This window comes from Haliotis rubra, unplaced genomic scaffold (assembly GCF_003918875.1).
Source record: "Haliotis rubra isolate DU_JTF1 unplaced genomic scaffold, ASM391887v1 Scf389, whole genome shotgun sequence".
NCBI classification, from domain to species: domain Eukaryota; kingdom Metazoa; phylum Mollusca; class Gastropoda; order Lepetellida; family Haliotidae; genus Haliotis; species Haliotis rubra.
The window spans coordinates 233021-247493 of record NW_025767067.1 but is presented as its reverse complement, the minus strand read 5'-3'; the positions used below and the strand labels follow the sequence as shown (position 1 = coordinate 247493).

The following is a 14473-nucleotide window of genomic DNA, read 5'->3' as shown; positions in this document are numbered from 1 at the left end:
GAGTGCTTTGCTTTTCAAACAAAGTCTTTGAAGAACGTGCTCATGCAAGAAATAATGAAGCCATGGTATTTTGCCTTTCAAATAACACTGAAGACACTGTTAAATCATAACTGACGTAAAATTGCAGCCAATTTTAGAAAAAAGATCACGATATTTCTTTTCAAAAGTGTCTCTGTGTTTCTAACTGTGGACTTCCACATGTTCCGTGTTCAAATGTGTTATGTGATTCTGGTGTTAAAGCATTCTTTCAAGCATATCTTCAGATCCCGAGCATGAAATTCGGCAAATAATTGCACTCTCCTTTTCACTTCCAAGCCTTTGGTGAAATTAACAACTGAAATTCACACCACCAGCAGCTGGGATAGACTGATATTGATTGGAAAAAAAGGTGAAATGGATTTGTTAAGTCATTATTAGCGACACAGATACTACAAAAGCATATTGTATTTGGAAAAAAGTTACTTCCTTAATTAGATATCGTTTTTCAAACCATAACCACATGAAAAGGGTTTAACTGAAGTTAGTGGCATTATTAGCAGCTTGGGCTCCACATTGCATTTGATATCATATCAAACAAAATGGAAACGTTTGACATCGGATAACATGACAACATTTTCCCACATAAAATGTAGAATCAAATAGAATCAGATTTGTTTTATGTTCATATAAGGGACAAACACCTAACAAAATTGTACGTATTTTATGAATTTATTTTTCAACTTATCAGCACAAATAAATTTATAAAATTACCAAAGATATAATTATATAAGTCAGAACAATATATAGCAGTTGTCTGGAAATCAGGATAATAAAATTGATATTTCTGAGACAGTGACTCATAGTGGAAACTCAATCCTTAATTCTGTGATAATGAATAAAACATGGCGAAGAACTTACTGGGTATTTATAGACTTCCCAACATTGTTCACTTTTAAAAAACACTTTTACATTTTTTAAATATTTAACGCCTGAAGGAAGGAACTCTCTGTACTAAATGACCTGTCATGGTTCCAAACATTACCAAGGGAACTATTGCCAGACGAAAATGTTTGCTTAAATGAGGATTAACAATGGCTGCAAGAACAGAAAGGAAATTTCTTTTGAGATGTATGAGATCATTAGTTAGTGGATTTGTCAAACGCACGTGGTAAATCCAGCACCAAGAGTGATGACAAGTTGAAATATACATAGCACGGACAGATGGGAAACTGCATTACATTATGAAAGCCTTGTAAAAAGTCTGTCTATTGTCTAAAAGTTCAAATTCTGTTTTGCTTGGCTGATATGAATTTCAGTTTGATTGTCTTTATATTTTTAAAATTCTATTTTGGGGTTTGTCTTAAACTGAGTAGAAGATTATCTTGGTAATTTTTGTACATGGGTTGTGAATTAGTTATGATTGATGTAAACTGCTTTTTTACCAAAGTCTTCAAATGCTTTGCAGCTACTTCTTCATGACTTTGCATTTGTATTCTTGGTTTTAATGAGGAGTGACATGACCACTCCCGCATAGCACAGGACATGCTACCTTTTTTTTTTGAACACCTGGTGTCATCTCTGACTTTCAGTGACCCATTCATATAATTGTTTACAAATTCTTTTAAACCTGTTTGACTGTTTTGTCAGATATTCAAGATGGGTTACAAACAAAACTTAATTGTATATTTGTAGTTGACACACAACATATGTAAAGCTCATGTTTATGTCTTATCTATTACGGGGCGGTGGGGTAGCCTAATGGTTAAAGCGTTGTCTCGTCACGCCGAAGACCCGGGTTCGAATCCCCACATGGGTACAATGTGTGAAGCCCATTTCTGGTGTCCTCCGCCGTGATGTTGCTGGAATATTGCTAAAAGTGGCGTAAAACCAATCTCAGTCAGTCTTATCTATTACAAAGGCTGTAACCACAGTTGGTCCTCATGACATGCAGGGCAGCGGGGTAGCTCAGTGGTTAAAGTGTTCGCTTGTGACACTGAAGACCCAGGTTCGATTCCCCACATAGGTACAATGTGTGAAGCCCATTTCTGGTGTCCCCTGCTGTGATGTTGCTTGAATATTGCTAAAAGCGGTGTAAAACTTAACTCACTCACTCATCATGACATGTGCATATATGTTGCAAATCTTCCTACCACAGCTGGTTGTCAGCCATCACATAGGTACAACATTTAGCAAAAACAATCACAGAAACAGGTTTTTGTCTCTTGTGTTAAAGTTAGTTATTTTCCAGTTAGTATTTGCCTTGTTTTGTCATGGTTCATGATCCATATTGCGAAATTTAGTAGAACCAAGGGAAGACTTATAACCACAAGTTGTTTCGAGAAGAAACTTCCAAGGAATTTATTATTGTCATGAAAAATTACTGTTTTCAAATCACATTTACACATCACAGACTGTTTGCGAAAAGGTGGTGGAATCAATCAAAGATACATGCAGAGGCAAGTAAATTTTCCCTTGTCTAAACGGGAAGATGTGATGTGAATGAACTTTGCTGATGATTGTTCAAATTTCATCCTCTTCAGTACATGGAAAAAGAAGGGGAGATAACCAAGGTTCACTTACAGGGTAGATCATTGTCATATGTTTGTTTAGGAGGGCATGAAGATAACGAATACAAGTTTCTAGTTTCTTAACTTGGCAACTGGTCAGTGTTGTAGTATTTTTTCAGTAGCTACAGAGAATCTCATCCATTATCAGACCTTGGAGCATTATGTAGAAGGAAGCCGTGTGATATCACTGACAACATGGACATGGACTTTCAGCATCTTTATTCCTTCAGTGCCATGTTTCAGCACAGGTGCTGTACCTTCAGCAGTAAATACCTGTTCTGATTGTAATGCTTAATTTTTTCACACCTTGATCTGTACAATTTAGATTAAATAAGAATAACATGAGACACAAAACTATTCTCATATATGACTGATACCACCACTTAATCACATTTTATTACACTGATGCACAGAAAGAGAAAGAGAGAGAGAGAGAGAGAGAGAGAGAGAACATACCAAGAGATTTTGAGTTTAAAAGATTCTTACTTTTCCTACCTTATAACAGTATAAAGCAAAACTTGTTTGATTCAGAGCCAGTATACTGTGTGTGAGTAGGGTGATCATGTTAAACTGTGGCATGCTATATGAGAATCCGACAGAAGTCTGGAACAATCAGTCACGGACACACATGCATGCACACAGCATTGTCAGTACAGAATCTTGAACATGATATAAAACACTTTAACACCTCACCTCAGTAGTGGTATATGGTTTCTAGTTATATATAAACCCTGCTAAAACTCAAAACTATGCTCATATTTAACATAGTCAAACATCTTCCACATCGTACCTATCATGTATGTATCTTGTGTATAGCTGATCTGAGGATCTGTCCACACCTTGCCCTCCTATAGTAATTAGCCTGGAGAGGCAACCCATGTGGTTCCCATTGCACTCATTGAGATAGCTGTAGCGCCAGATGCTAGCTGCAGAGGTGTGTTTATCACACACACAAGACTCTGACCCAAGTCAACACCACTACCTATTGTCTATCCATCTTCCTCTAGGAGGACTTTTTCTGGAGTTTTACCCACTTTTTTCATCTTCACGGAAATTACTTGAAGAACTTTGGTTCCTGGTAATGTATTTCATTGTAGTCTTTTAATGTCACTAATGTTCAGCTTAAAAGGATTGTCTGTCTGATTGCACTTGTGTGAACTGCTGGGGCCTCATGTGTTGGGGCCTTGGGATCCACATCTTAGAAATGCAGGGGGTATATCTGATGAGAAGACATTGCACTATATCATCTCACATGGAGTGTTTCCATAAATTATGGAATTATGTAATTACCCCATTAAGGTATTAAAAGTAATCCAAAAATTGTGTTAAAAAATGTGGAATTAACCTTTCCTTGTTAATTGCTTGTTCACGGATTCATTGAAGAGTCTTTTTTCTGTTGAATGAAGTACATAGAGAATACTAAACGATGTCCCGTGTAATACCATATTTATGAAACTCGTGAATGGTTTGGTATCTAACAAGCGAAAGCCAGTTAAATACCAATACCATTCACGAGTTTCATAAATATGGTATTACACGGGACATCGTTTAGTATTTTGTTTATTACTCACCTAACATTAGCAAAATAATATCGAGCAAAGTACTTCTTTCCTAGGAATTCAACGAGTGTGATGACTCTCAGCTTTCCCCGAGTCAAGCAAGGTCTAATACTATTGTGACAGAGGTATTAGCATTGTGATGTCATAACTGTAAACCAGTTTTACATCATACGTACGGCACCACGCGATGTTATTACACAATGTGTAATAACATTGTAAAATTATTAAACAGTGATATCTTCAATGAGTGAGTAATAAAGTATCATATGTAATCTTTTGGTGGGTTTAATTACAAAAATTGTGAGAAATTTGAAAATATCATGTGTTTAGAATATTGTTTTATGAAGAGCAGCACATTACCTTACATTATTTACAATGAAATGATTAAGTTTCCTTTATTATTTTCAGGGCTTTATTATTATTTTCAAGTAATTGGTTTTTCAATCATCAGGAAATCTCTAACACAGCGATGCTGTTAATGAAAACATCTTAGAACTGTCAGTGTTAATCAGATTATGGTATCACAGGAATACCCAGATATCGCCATTGTTTCTCTTCATTAGCCGTAAGTTTGTTCATTGAGATGATTATAATCACTAGATTTGGAAGCAAGAAGATCCTGAATGTTTCACCCTTTCAGAGAGATGGCAGAACTATGATATTTCTATGATTGCCTTACATCTGAGAAATATCATTGGTGATTGTTATGATGGTGATAAATTGGATGAAAGACTCTCTAGGTTATCATAGAGCCCTTCCCCTAAGCAGATTTGGTTTGGAAATCACTTTCTTTTGTTGTTTCTGCTTTGGCAAAAACTTTGATTTTGTAACTAAAGGAACAGCTGAGAAATTGACAACTTTACGGAACCATTAAGAATTACAGACTTCAAAAAAATGCCTGAGGCGATTTACTTTTTCCTTTGTGGTTTCTGACCCTTATAAAGAACGAAATTGCGTGAAACAGTTTTGTTCTTGAAAAAAGTGTGAAAAGAAATTATAGGTTGTGTGCTTTTCTGTATTCCTGCAACTCCTAGCAATTTCAATTATGGTTTCACTTCAGCATACCCTGTCCTTTGCTATCATGCTGGATGAACAAAATGTTCAGGCCATATCCGGAGTATTTCAGGAATAAATTGGGAACATTCTGTTTGCTAATGCTTATTGATGAGTCATAAGGTTATGACAGTTGTCACAATTCAGCATCTTTTCTGACTCCTGCTACAGCTAAATGATGTCTGCTACTGAAAGTGTCGTCTTCTCTCAAAGAGCAAATTTGATTAAGTAGCAGACGTGACCTCTTCTGGGTGTCATTTTGAAGGGGGAATCTTCAATAGTCCGTTAGGGTATAGATATGTAATGCAGATTCGTTTTTCATTGAGTCTAATTTGGGCTTTCAGCCCAGGGAAGCACAATTTCGGACACTTTATTGATTAGGGACCCCTGAAACTGGCATATATGTAGTGTCAGGACAAAGTCAATAATTTCTCTCTCTGATGACTAATACAGTGTTTCTCTATCCAACTGGAGCCGTTCAGATTTTGATGAGAAAACTGATGCAAATTTAAAGAAAGCATCATTTTCAGATTTACCATTTGTCAGAAATAACCTTGTCAAAATGGGCACCCTGGTTTGCCACAGACAAAACATAATGAATTGTTAATGAAATTAGTCTGTTCAACTTAATAATCTAAATGAGACTTACTAGCCAGGGAATAGTCCTGGCACTCAAAGCTGGGTCAGGGTGTGTCATCCCATGATTACACACTTACAGGGGTGTAAGCAATAGCTGTAAGTGGTAGACGATGTCCTGTGCGTTCTGATGACAGCATGATGGAATATGAGGTCAGATTAATGACACCAGCATATAGGCTGATGACTGAAATATTAGATTTATATTCAGGATCATTTAATGCTACTGTTTTCCTTGCTGACAGTCCTCATGGAGTGATGTCTGAGAATATCTGTTTGGAAAGGAATCACTCTCACTCTCATTTAAATGTCTACTAAACAACCTTTATGGCACACAGACTCCGAAAAAGACCAGTCCACATAGCTTTTTCACCCTGCTGACGAGAAACTAAGTCCAAGTCATAAGAAGCAATGGAGGTTTAGTTTGGGCAAGGGCAGATAACTCTTACATGTACATTTTGACAATCTGGACATTTATTACTAATATTTAAATACAGCTGTTTACTACACAGACCAAAGTGATTAATTTTGCCCCCCCCCCCATTATTGAAATGACAACAAGGGCATAGGACTTTAATCACAATTATTTGTATTCAAGAATCCCATTTTGGTCCTGGCTATTATATAAGCTACAGAGATGCAAGAAGAAGTACAAAGACTTCTCACTGACTCACCAATCCATCGTCTAGGATATTCTTTTCCAATGTGCAACATCAATAGAAAAGAAAAAGGTATTCCAGCGAAGTGCATTACTCGTGACGCCATCTGACATTTCTTTTGGTCGATGATATTCAGCACCCTTAACTTAGCGCCTCTACCTGCACCATGCATACATGTATAACATGACCCTATATAACCCGATATAACCTTATATAACATGTCTGTACTCTGATCCATTTGCTCTGCTCTAGTCGTTTCCACCCAGACATATGTCGATGCCTCCAAGACTTCCATCAGCAATCGGTATATCTCCATTAATATTATCCTTACCGACAAGGAGGATTTTTTCGTCTGTATCACCCCTGTGCAATACATAAGTCTACGATAAGACGACAACACATGTTATGGCAAGAAAATTGAGGAGACTGATCTGTCATTAGCCTGCTATTTACCTAACAACTTGTTTTGTCTGAAATAGACGTCTCATACGGTCCGCGTGTAGATTGCATATCTTATCTAAGTCATTGTCTGGTACAGTGACACAACTGTCATTTTGGACATAAGCACTGGTCATTGTGTATGACAGCTGATGTGGCAATGTGGATTTTGGTCAGCTTTCACAGGATTTCAGGTCTCAGTAAGCTTATGTCTTTACGGAGTTCACATTGTAGTGTATTACTTTAATTTGGCAGTGATATTTATGTACATTCATGAGCCTGTTTGACAGATGGAATGATTAATGGTCTTAACATCAACAGCTCAGTAACCTACTTTATAAAGTCTTTAAATTGTCTTAGGTTTGAAGTTTAATTTTTTATTGAAATTTGAAATGTTACATGTTGGATCACCTTTAGAACAATAATAAAGTTTCTGTGTAGTTCTGAAGAATATTGTCATCATATTAGAATTTGATTTCATATTTATTGTGATATGCCAACAGATGACATCTTCTACTAACAATGTGCAGGTCTGCCTGTGAAGAGATAGGGCTCACACTTATATACCCAGTAATGTACATGCTCTGGATTATTTAACATTAAATGGGTAAAACTGTTAACCACAAATGTTAAAACATAGATTTGTAGGTGGTCTGTCATACAAACCATGATACAAATATACCCTATGTAGCCCATGCAAGTCTAAAATATGTGGCAAGTCTAGATTTCCACAGTTCTGAAAATGAAGAAAGTCTCCTTTTATGTGTATTTTATTTCAATTTAAAAACTTTGGTTTTCTGTAAAATATGTTCATTTCAGAGACTAGCTGTTTCGTAGGGTTCATTGATCTTTTAGCATCCTACAGTGAAATGTCTTTGGATTGTAAAAACATTACTGTATTTGAAACCTTCAAGCCGAGAGGATATCTGCAGTAAACATCCTAGTATTTTTTATTTAAAAATATGTTTCTCAGGTCATGATCCTGTCAGTTAAAACATTAATGGCCTATTTTAGTCCCTAATTCCTGTGCCCAGGAGTAGAGGTTAAAGGTGATCTGATAGTTGACTAGAGAGTATACAGAAGCAGTAAGCTCCAGCTAGTTATTTATTTTTCTCCTAAAACATACATCTGGAGCTATTTTTTATGAGAACCAGCAGAAGAAGATGTAATTTGTTTTTGCTGATTGATGAAAGCTTTTGGTGTTTTTTTCATTTTCTGCTGATGATACTTGTCAACAAATAATGGGATGCCTCATTTTTTCAGTATAGTGTATAAGTCATCGTCAGAAACTGACATGACATGTACCATGTGTATTGCTGAAATGTACTATCTGTTTTTAAAGAGTTGTGGTCGTCTGTTTGCAATTGACATACCTGGGGGTGAGATATACTTGAAAACTGATACAGGAGAATTTGGTAGAAATAGTTTCTCAAATAGCATGTCATGGTTGTGTGGAACATACTGTTAATGTCAGTATGGCTGGATAAAAGCTAGGGTTGTATTTTGTATGGAAAGTTTAACCACCAAAAATGTATATCAGTCATTACTCTGTACAAAGTAAAATCTATAATGATTAATTTAAACAAAAAACATTTCAGATTTAAATAAGGAATAAAAGTGCAAATAACGGCATATCTTCTGATTGTGATCTAAATTCAAGATTAACAATTACACCTAGTTGTCAGGAAAGCAGTTGATTTGGCCATTGCAAAAAAAGCTGCCAAGAAGACATTATCTTGTGGCAGGGTGTCCAAATGTGAATATTGTTATGCTGTGACAACTCACTGCTTTTATGAGAAGATATAATGAAGGATAAGTCGTAGATCATGTAAATTGCTTGCCTTGGCAATGTTTGTTATCTGAAGCAACTGGAGCCTAGTACACTATATCATTTCTCATACCTAGTGACAAGAAAACATGGGCCTAGTTGTCAGGACAGTAGCATCGCAAAGGTTTTCCTGTTCTAGCAATGGTTGTGTCACGTGCATTACATATGTGTTTTGCATGTTTTTCCCATGATGTCATTGGTTAAAGTTTTCTTATCAACTTATCAAATATTTAAATTGTCCTACATTTCAATGAAACTGACTTTGTCAAATGGTTGGTATAAATAGTTTATTACAATAATCATTATGTAGGCAGTTATGGCAGTAAAATGATGAATGTTTGTTGAGCTAATGTTCTTGGGATCAGTTGTGTAATTCCATTTCTACTTTCTGGAAAAAGGGCAGGCTTGCAATCAACTAGATTTTGCACTTAGTGACATACAATTAATTACATTCAGTTTCTCTGTTTGTCTCTGACCCTTAAAGAAGTTTTAATCTCATTTGATCTTTGCCACTGAATGCAAACAAAAGTAACTTGACAGTTGCTCAAGAAAACGAACGGGGTCAAATTGGGACCCTTTCCTAGGAGGAAATTGAGTTTTCTCGTTGACGGCTTTTGGGAAGAAGATTAAAGAAATTGAAACTGAAAACAAGCATCGAGGAGGAGCGGAGGGGGTTATTCAGAGACTGTCTTTCATACAGACAAATTTCTGCTACCGATATTGGAAGTTGTTTTTTTATGTAGTCATATATATACCACTGCCATTGCTGCCTATTCTGCTCTGATGATAGGATTTGGAGCCATTTGTTGGACACTCTGGTGGGAGGGTTCTAAAATTACAGAATTCTAATGGCTCCATTGAAGACATTGAGAATGTTTTTTTTAATGCAAGGTGTAATCCCGGTGCATTTTAAGTAAAAAGTAACTAACCGAACTCTTAGCAAATGTTTGTTTTTATGTCATCAATTGGAATATACCTTTGAGGTACACCAAGTGTAATGGCGCTTCAGCAGGAACTATTAAACTTGAAAGAAATTTTACATTTGACTAGGAAATAATTTCATTTTACCCACACAAAAGTTTCAGGTATGGCTATTCTTCCTTACAAAGAAAGTTTCACAGTATATCCAATATAAGTAAAAGAAAGTAAATCTTTTTGTCAGTTTAGGGTGATGATATTTATGATGTTAAAATAAGTGGAACTGCATATTTTAAGCACATTTAATGATGTTCTTTGGTTTGTGAAAGCTGATGATGATTAAAGTTGTTTCTATGGCACAGTTGAGTCTGCATGGGGGTAATATGTTATCGGTGTTAACTGCAGCATGGTGTTTCACTGAGCAAGCATTATAAAACTGGCATAAATCTAGATCAGCACAAGCAGGCACACACATACATGCTTGCACTTTGTGGAATAGGTGCAATAATCTTGTATGCCTTGTGACAGAACCCTTTCCATATTCATCTGGGTACCTCTGTGGTATACAGAAGGGTACCTGGAATATATTCCTCTGTGGTATACAGAAGGGTACCTGGGATATATTCCTCTGTGGTATACAGAAGGGTACCTGGAATATATTTCTTCTGTGGGATACAGAAGGGTACCTGGGATATATTCCTCTGTGGGATACAGAAGGGTACCTGGGATGGGATATATTCCTAGGATTCTGTGGGATACAGAAGGGTACCTGGGATATATTCCTCTGTGGGATACAGAAGGGTACCTGGGATATATTCCTCTGTGGTATACAGGATACCTGGGACATATTCCTTTGTGGGATACAGAAGGGTACCTGGGATGTTTTCCTCTGTGGGATACAGAAGGGTACCTTGTATTCCTCTGTGGGCAACAGAAGGTACCTAGGATATATTCCTCTGTGGGATACAGAAGGGTACCTGGGATATATTCCTCTGTGGGATACAGAAGGGTACCAAGGATATATTCCTCTGTGGGATACAGAAGGGTACCAAGGATATATTCTTCTGTGGGATACAGAAGGGTACCAAGGATATATTCCTCTGTGGGATACAGAAGGGTACCAAGGATATATGCCTCTGTGGGATACAGAAGGGTACCTAGGATATATGCCTCTGTGGGATACAGAAGGGTACCAAGATATATGTCTCTGTGGGATACAGAAGGGTACCAAGGATATATGCCTCTGTGGGATACAGAAGGGTACCTAGGATATATGCCTATGTGGGATACAGAAGGGTACCTAGGATATATTCCTCTGTGGGATACAGAAGGGTACCTGGGATATATTCCTCTGTGGGATACAGAAGGGTACCTGGGATATATTCTTCTGTGGGATACAGAAAGGTACCTGGGATATATTCCTCTGTGGGATACAGAAGGGTACCTGGATATATTCTTCTGTGGGATACAGAAAGGTACCTGGGATATATTCCTCTGTGGGATACAGAAGGGTACCTGGATATATTCCTCTGTGGGATACAGAAAGGTACCTGGGATATATTCCTCTGTGGGATACAGAAAGGTACCTGGGATATATTCCTCTGTGGGATACAGAAGGGTACCTGGATATATTCTTCTGTGGGATACAGAAAGGTACCTGGGATATATTCCTCTGTGGGATACAGAAAGGTACCTGGGATATATTCCTCTGTGGGATACAGAAGGGTATATGGAAAACATTTCTGCCAGATGTGTGCTGACAATAACACCAGCCACTGAATCTACATTCAGATATCATTGAGTTATAGTATTACTAGCAAGTTGTATTATATGCAGGGACACATTCACTGCTGGCAATGTGATTGTAATGTTTATTTTGAAGGAATCTGTTGTCTGAAATGCATACCATTTATGTTTTCAGCATATATTTCACTGTTGTTGATTCATCACTGTAACTTTTGTGAGGATCAGACAGGAAATATCATTTATGTAATAATCACATGATAAGTTGTCAATTCCATGTCAGTTTCACTGCAAGTCTCATGTATCTGTCAATCAGACCAGGAACACTTCCCGAAGTCCCTTAAACACTTGCAGAAACTGGTCCTGATCATCTGCCCAGTGCGTCAGTTGCATGTAAATGATCTACTTGGTAGCTGTATGTGTAAATGACATCCTCAGGTCATCATTTAGCGCCACCTGGACTGTCTGGTAGGTGCTGAGTAATCATATCTCACGTTAATGAATAGATAAGGACGTGGATGTTGGTGCACTCAGTGGTTACTGATGCGAAACTCTTTGTTGGTTAATCAAGAAATGTGAAAGAGTTTCGGGAAGTATTTTGGGGAACCTGAATGGTATTGGAATTGTATTTTGGCAATAAGATCAATGGTTGTCGAAACTGCAAAGGTTAGTTTGTGTAAGAAGTTATCAAGTTTGCAATGTAATTTGGTATGCTGGAGTAGATTGTCCCAGTTCTAACTCTGTGAATAGAGACAGAAATGAAGATGTAGAGTTCAGGTCGTTTCTACAGAATCAAATAGTTGTACATTTTTGTAGAGCCAACAGAGTGCTGTGGAGAGTTGCATCCCTTTAGGTGTGGGAGAAACCCATCATTGTGCATGTCGTCAACACTGGCTTGTGGATTTCATGAAAGTGTTACATGCCATAGATGTACATAACCTTGTGTGGTAGGAAGTGACACTGGAGATGCTGAGAATAGTACAAGGGATTGATGATGGGGAATGAGATGATGGTTATGTGTGGGATGAACAGTTTGGGAGTGAGTGAGTGAGTGAGTTTAGTTTTATGCCGCACTCAGCAATACTCCAGTTATATAGCAGCAGTTTGTAAATAATCGAGTCTGGGCCAGACACTCCAGTGATCAGCATCATGAATATCGATCTACACAATTGGGATATGATGACATGTGTCAACCAAGTCAGCGAGTTTGATCACCCGATCCCATACATCGCCTCTTAAGACAAGCATTGGTTACTGAAGATCGATACTAACCTGGATCTTCACAGGTAGTTTAGGAAGGGGTGATCCTTTCATGATTCAACACATCAATTAAGACTACTTATTTTCTAATTTGTATTCATTGTTGTATTTGAGATCACAAAAACTTCGCTTTAAGAAAAGTCTTGCTTAGAGGCTGACTGACTGAGTTTAGTTTTACGCCGCTTTTAGCAATATTCCAGCAACATCACGGCGGGGGACACCACAAATGGGCTTCACACTATGTACCCATGTGGGGATTCAAACCCGGGTCTTCGGCGTGACGAGCCAACGCTTTAACCACTAGGCTACCCCACCGCCCCCTTGCTTAGAGGGAGAGCATTGAAAAGATAGGCCCAAATCAAAATGTCAGAATAATAGTGTTTAAATCTGTATGAACAGTGGAACTGAAACATATCAGCTATTACTTTAACTTGGAATCAAACAGTCTTGGAGTCTTTGTAGTTTGTTTCACAGTCCCAGAACCTCACTATTTTCACTTCAGCCAAGCTCTCCTGCAGTGCTAAAGCCCTAAATGAAGCAAGTCTAGATTTCCCTAGGTTCAGGTTCTGAATCTCTGGCGTCCCTGGGGCTCCTTTTCAATTTAAGTGGGTTTATTTGTTACAATCATAATCATATATATTCAGAGACTAAGCATTAGTCTAGAGTCTTTGTAGCAAGTCTAGAATTTGACAGTCACCAAGCACTCATGTGGTTTCAAAATATTTGCAAATCCTGGTATACAAGCCTTTGTGAGAGTGGAGAGACGATAGCAAGTCTAGCCTGAGTCATGTTTTGCTTAAGCAATTAATGTAGATCATGTGTGAAAAACATCCCTGAGCAAGTCTACATGGTGACTAGTCTGTGCCAATTGCTCATCCGATGAAAAATCACACAATTTGATTTGTATAGGATTGGTGCCCTGGCTACAACATAGAGCCCAGTTGTGTTTCATGTGAACAGACGAGCCAATTGACAGAATGATAAAACAAGGTTTCACTGCAGCAGGGGTAATCTTCCAGCCTGTCTGTGCAGGGATTTGGTTTTATTCAATATTCTTAAAAAAATGCACAATTTTTTTGTATGGAAAAACATTAGTACCGATATTGGAATTCTTAAAGGTGAACCTTTCCATTTTAAAATTTAAAGGATTAAATTCTGAAAATCCGATTTATGTGAAAGTATATGTGTCATGCATAAATTAAGGTGAACATATGCTGCTAGATCAAAATATAATGCATGAAAGATTCTAGTCATTTATTGTCTGGAAATGTTGTTTCTTCTTACAGCTTAAAGGTACCATTAGTTGCAGCGCTATCTTAAATCTGACATATATATTCAAACAAAGGAAATTGTTGACGTTGTGCAGCATGGTGGCACCAACAAAGGCTCTTATTTCTTGTAAAAATCAGAAAAAAACACATTTAAGATATGCACTGATTTACTTAAGGTATAATATTTACAGGGTTTCAAGCACATCCTGTAAAAAATAATTTCCATGAAAGACCTGCCATTACAATAATGTTTTTATGTAAAAAAAGTCATCAGACATTTATCCTGACAAAAGTGTGTTTCAGATTGTTTTCGTCCACCATGTGTTTGCTGAATTTAACGTGATATGAACGATTGCCATCAGTAACTCCTGTCTGTGAAATACATGCCAGACTATCAATTTCCCAAATGCACATAATTTGTGAAATCTGTGACATCATCGTCTTGGCTCACAGAATTCATCAATAACTCTCTGAATAATTGACAAATGTTTCGATGAGAGTAGATTTTGTTCAGTATATGTATGACCTTACGTGGCACAGAAACCCTTTTAGCTAGGCTGGA

At 37.4% G+C, this 14473-nt stretch overlaps 1 protein-coding gene across 1 annotated transcript in view; it reads left to right on the top strand.

Annotated features, from left to right (window-relative positions):
- Positions 1-14473, top strand: part of LOC124286648 (neuron navigator 3-like) — a 543359-nt gene that overhangs the window by 342594 nt on the left and 186292 nt on the right.